Source organism: Drosophila innubila (genome assembly GCF_004354385.1).
Source record: "Drosophila innubila isolate TH190305 chromosome 3L unlocalized genomic scaffold, UK_Dinn_1.0 0_D_3L, whole genome shotgun sequence".
Classification (NCBI taxonomy): Eukaryota; Metazoa; Arthropoda; class Insecta; order Diptera; family Drosophilidae; genus Drosophila; species Drosophila innubila.
In genome coordinates this window covers 13,898,678-13,904,293 of record NW_022995376.1, presented here as the reverse complement: position 1 = coordinate 13,904,293, position 5,616 = coordinate 13,898,678, and positions in this window count along the sequence as shown.

The following is a 5,616-nucleotide window of genomic DNA, read 5'->3' as shown; positions in this document are numbered from 1 at the left end:
TAAATAAAACAACTGTTTTTTTTTTTCGATATATGTAATTCATAAGTTCAACAAAAACAGTATTAATAAAATAATCAATCAAAGATAATAATTTAATTTAATACTTGTATCAAATGAGTTTCGTTTTTCCAACAATTTTAAATAATATTGATTTAAAATAATATATATGTAACTTTAACTACTTCCAAGTACTCGCAAATAACTTGAAATTTGAATAAATACTCAGTACTTAAAACTTCTTAAAGAATTCTCTGAAAAATGAATTACCAATGAAATTGATTTGGAAAACCACAATAAAACGAATTTCCTCCACGCGTCTTTGCACTGAATAAATCTTAAAGTGAAATGAAAAATTATATATGTAATTGAAATTCTCAGGAAAAATTTGGCTTCTCTGTCATTGCTTAAGACATATTTTCAATTGCCTTATTATTGGGGAGTCCACAGCCAAAACTTGTTAGGCCGCCCTCGCTGTAACAATCTCCCCTTGCACCATTGTTACTTGGTTGTATGTTGTGTGGCTGGTGTGCCATAATTGTCAGTAGCTTTTGTTGAATAATTGCTGCCATGCCGAATGCTGGAGAGGCAAACCAGATGAGCATCACACATACACACACACACATATGGCAATGCCAGGGGCACTTGCTGCGGACTTTGCTGCAGCTCCTTCAATCCTCCCATGCTCCCATGCTCCCATTCTCCGATCCTTCGATTCTGCCCTGTTCCGCTCCACATTCATCCTCTTGGCTGGCAAACAAATAACAGCAGCCAGGGCCATGGACATGCGTCTCGCTCTTCAGAACTTGGCATGGAAATTTAATACATTTGGATTTAAAAGTCAAGACATGTTGTTGGCTCCGCGTTGCCAGGCGGCTCCTTCTCTGAGGGATTGGCTGCCGGTTGGGTGATGGGACGGGGGAGGCGGTGTTGCCGTTGACCCGGGTACAAACAAATTGCGACTTACACGTTGCTATTTTACATAAATTACAAAAACAAGCAACAGAGACACCGCACAACGGCAACTGTGGCGTGCCCCACGTACGTTGGCAACGTGCAGAAAACGGGCGACATTTTTATCAATTAGTTTAATCTGCCTGTGGAGGAAAGCTGCGCCTTATCAGCAGCAGAAACAGCAGCAGTTGACAGCAGTTTCCTTTACTCGCTTTGTGGTTGTTTTGTTTTCTTTTTCTCGTTTTATTTGTTTTTTGTTTTTGTGTGTAGGCTGGATACAAAAAATCCTTAAAATTGATTTTGATTTTCGATTTGTGCCAAACAAATCTCAGGGCGAGACATCAGACAGCCCAAATCAGGCAAATTATATTAATTTCCACATTGTCAGTTGCTTTGACACAAATACCAAATCACAAGAAATCTTTTGCCAAATACTTTGCAAACGAAATTAGAAAATCGATTATTTTAAAGCACAAACTGCCAAAGAAAGGGAGACAACGAAAGAGACTGAGGAACGGAGGGGAGAGAAAGGGAGGTGAAGAGCAGCTTTGCTTGGGACATTAGCCAAACTTAGTTGACGGAGACAACGACTGATACGACAAATAGAAAAGTAAAATAAAAGAAAACTTCTTCGAAATATACCAAAAATGCCAGCATTCAAATTAAATAAAGAAAAAATAAAGAATGAATGAACTATTGATTGTGTCAGGGGAATTTGTGTATACCCTAACTCTCCTGATTTTGCAGCAACAGTCAGAGTATTAATATTAATAATATTTAAAGCAAGTCATCAATATTTCAAAATGTTGCCAAAAGTCAAACAAAATAAAATTGATCTGCACTTTAAAATTGAATAAGATAGAAAAGGGAAATAAGAAATTAAATTCATATGTAAGATTTTATTTATTAATATAGCTTTTGTACTCCACTCAATATTCTATTTCCGTTGATAACTTGTGTTTTCAATGTTATTTCAATCTCTTCATTCTCAGAATTATTTGTTATTTATTTTAAGACTTAATAATAATAAAAACTGCACTATATGCCTTGACTTTACAAAATTTGCTAACTAAGTATGTTCAAGTTACAATATTTTCTCTTAATTTACCGCAAAAGTGAGACAAGGGCTTAGAGTTGGCGGCTTTTAAGTTAAGGCCAAGTTAAAGACAAAGCTTTGATAGAGTATCGAAATCAGCAAAAAGGCTGACACAGTCTGATCTGTCTCTCCATTGGTCCATCCGTCTATCCGTCTGGCTGTCTGTCTGTCTGTCTCTCTGGCTGTCTGTCTGTCTGGCTGTCTGTCTGTTTGCCACACACTCCACCGACTACATATAGTTGAATGAAAAAAAAAAAACACTAAAATGCTCTTATTCAAATGCAGATTATCCTTTGCCGCACCCACACACACAGTCACACACACACATGCACAACTACAGTTGCGTAGACTTAGTCCAAGGATTTACTTTCATTTGTATTCGAGGAGTGCGTATGTGTGTTTCATCTCTTTCCCTCTTTGTGTGTAAATGTGTTTGTGAAGGGCTCTAGACGACAACGAGAATTAGACAAATGAAGTAGAATTTTGTATGTGGCACACACACACACACACAAATTTAAAGTGCACAAGCAGGCAAAAAGGACACTTAAGTGCCTCCTCGTTGTGTTCACATAATTCGATTTATGTAGTTCTTGCTCTTCTCGTTGTTGTTGTGGTTGTTGCTGTTGTTGTTGTTGCCAGTAACCAAGTCCAAGTTTGAGGTTGAGTTTGAGTTTTGAGTCCTATTCGAAAATCTAGTCATGCTGAACTCCGCAGTTTGTCGCATTGCGACTTGTTCGTAATTTACATAAGTGTTTGTCACATATTGCCACATATTTCGAGTGCTGGTGACAATAATGACACTTTTTGTTTAACAATTGCATTCTCAACTACAACAATCTAAAGCTCATCATCATTATCATCATCGTCATCCAACTAACTGACAATGCAAACTGCAGATGATGATGGGAGACAATCCTTGACATACGTGAGTCGAATCTTGTCGAGCTGAGTTGGGACTGAGTCTGAGTTGAACTCTGTTTTGGCAATTATCGATTTGACACATTTTGATTTTTGACCAAACATTTGGACACAAGTGGTGGAAGTCCAACAACAATAACAACAACAACAGAATCCAAATCGAGACCACAGCATGAGTCACATTTCATGCATTTGATTATCAAATTTCAAACAGAATGCATATCACAATACAAGTCCAAATATTTGGGCTAAAAGCACGCAATTGTGTTACAGTTTTGGCATACGAGTACAAACAATAAGCCATTGATAAATTGACTGCTTGCTTTTCAACAAACTCATGTCGGCAACCAATGCACACGATATTGACAAGTGTTATTAGAAACCATTTCAAAAGCATCCATTGCATTGTTATTGTTCATGACGAAAGTAGAGTTATGAGAGCTAATGGAAGCTATCATATCAAATTATTTCAATTAGGACAACTAAACCAACTAGAATATTGAATTTGATATGAAAAACATTTTCGAACTGATTTTTTTTATATCAGGTATGTTCCAATATCATTTAGAGATTTCTTTGGAAACCAACCGTTCTGGAGTCAGGGATTTCCATTTCTTTAACATATTTTGCCAAATATTTATTTTATGTGTATACATTTAAGTAATTTAAATGAAAAATTCAGTTAAAGAGCAATAATTTAATTTAATTCAAAAATTTGTTAATATTTATAGGCATGTATTAATTATATATTAACAATATTTATACGAGTACCATCAAACCTTATCCTACATTTTATCTTAGTATTTGGTGTGAAATCTTTTCCCATATCAGCTTACATTATACCTGGAAATCGCACTCGAACGGAAGTGGTAGCAAATTGGTAGAGCTCGAAAACTTTTCATTTCACGTTAACTTCTTAACCGACTTTGTAATTTGGATCTTTGGGTTTCAAATTTCTTGTTGTCACAACAGATTGGGCCACTCTCAAGTGCTGTTGGCAGCGCCTTCTGCGAAGGGTCGTAAATCCTATTAGATCCTTCTGTACTTCTGCAACATGTGGCAGCTGCTGCAGAGAATTCTTTTGTCCAAAGCTGAACCTCGTTTTTCGCCTTAATCGGCTTTAGCTCAATTGGAACAATTGTTGCTGTCAACGACTGTCAGGTAGATGCCTTCTGTATGTCGCAAAAGCGAGTTTGGTGCTTACATAATCTCAGCATATAGAGAAAATGTTCTCATATTTCCATAAGCATTTTATAGCTTTTGAATGGCCAGATAAAAGCCAATGCTTGTCAGATCCCACCCAAAAGACATAGTCTAACACCAACACAAAATAGATCTTCACACCTTTTATCGAAAATGAAAAGATTCAATATTCTGGTAGCCTATCTATAATTTCAGTTTTCCAAACAAGCTGCTTAGCTTATCGGAAAATTCAAATGTTTTTCCCTTACAAGATCACATCAATCGATCGGAAATGACTGAGCATTTTCATAGACCAAGGGAAGGGAAGGAATGGGAAAAGATCAACCCATGTATCGTCTTAACAAGTTCCATGTTAGGTCTAGCCCTATAATTTGATGCCCGAAAGACCGAGACCATAAAAAACACAAGCGTCTCCTACTCCCAAATCTATTTATCACAAGCAACACAAAATAAACGAGATCATGACAAATCCGTGCCGGCTGACGGACGATTGAGTCTGTGTCCGACTCCGACTCCGAGTCCCAGTCCCAGTCCCAAGTCGGGAATGACTTTTGAGAAAAACTCTTTGCCTGCTGTTGTCGGTGCCGTCGGGCCATATGGCTTGGGTTCGAGTCCACGCCCGTCCGACTGACACTGACACTGACACTGTCTGCCATATGTTACACTCTTTTCGGCAATTATCCTTTTCCGTTTTCATTCTCTCGTTGGAAATTAGTTTCAGTTGCAGTTTCGCTTTGGTTCAACGGACCAAAGGGATGCCGATGCAACTGCAGCCATGTACTATGTAGTGAGTAAGAGTATCTATGTATCTGTTGGATGCTCCGCACATAAAACCGCAGCTAATGTGCTTATACACGCTCAATAAGATGCTGACAGGCGTTTGGGGGCCAAGGTGAAGGGCATGTGTCTCGGTCTCGAATCCGGGCATGTTTTCTTTTTTTTTTGTTTTGTATGCATTCTTTGCTGCAGTTGTAAAGAAAGAAAAAGGTTTTTCTTGTAGTCATAAAACTGCCAGCAACTTTGTGGTGCATAGCTCATCATATCCATATCTCGGGCATATATCTGCATACTATACCATACTCGATAGTGAGGCACTAAATCTAACGCCCCTGCCAATGGGTACTTAGCAGCAGCTGTCATATCCTTGGCGCTCCATGCGTTCATCCTTCTTCAAAGTGCTCTGTTCCGTCTAAGGACATTTTCGTCTCAGCTTGCAATTGAGTTTCTTCTAACGTACTAGTCTTATTCCTTCTTAAGTCCCACTCTCTCTCTCTCTCTCTCATTCACAGCGTGCCTTGGCATACTTTAGATAGTTTTGTGTATTTTGATACTTTTGGTGTCATTTATCATGACCTTCTGCTGCAGTTTCACTTTGTGCCAGTACTAAAAATAACTGAGTCGAGCCAGAGTTCTTAAAAGTTATAAATGGTATAGCGGCCATAAGCTAA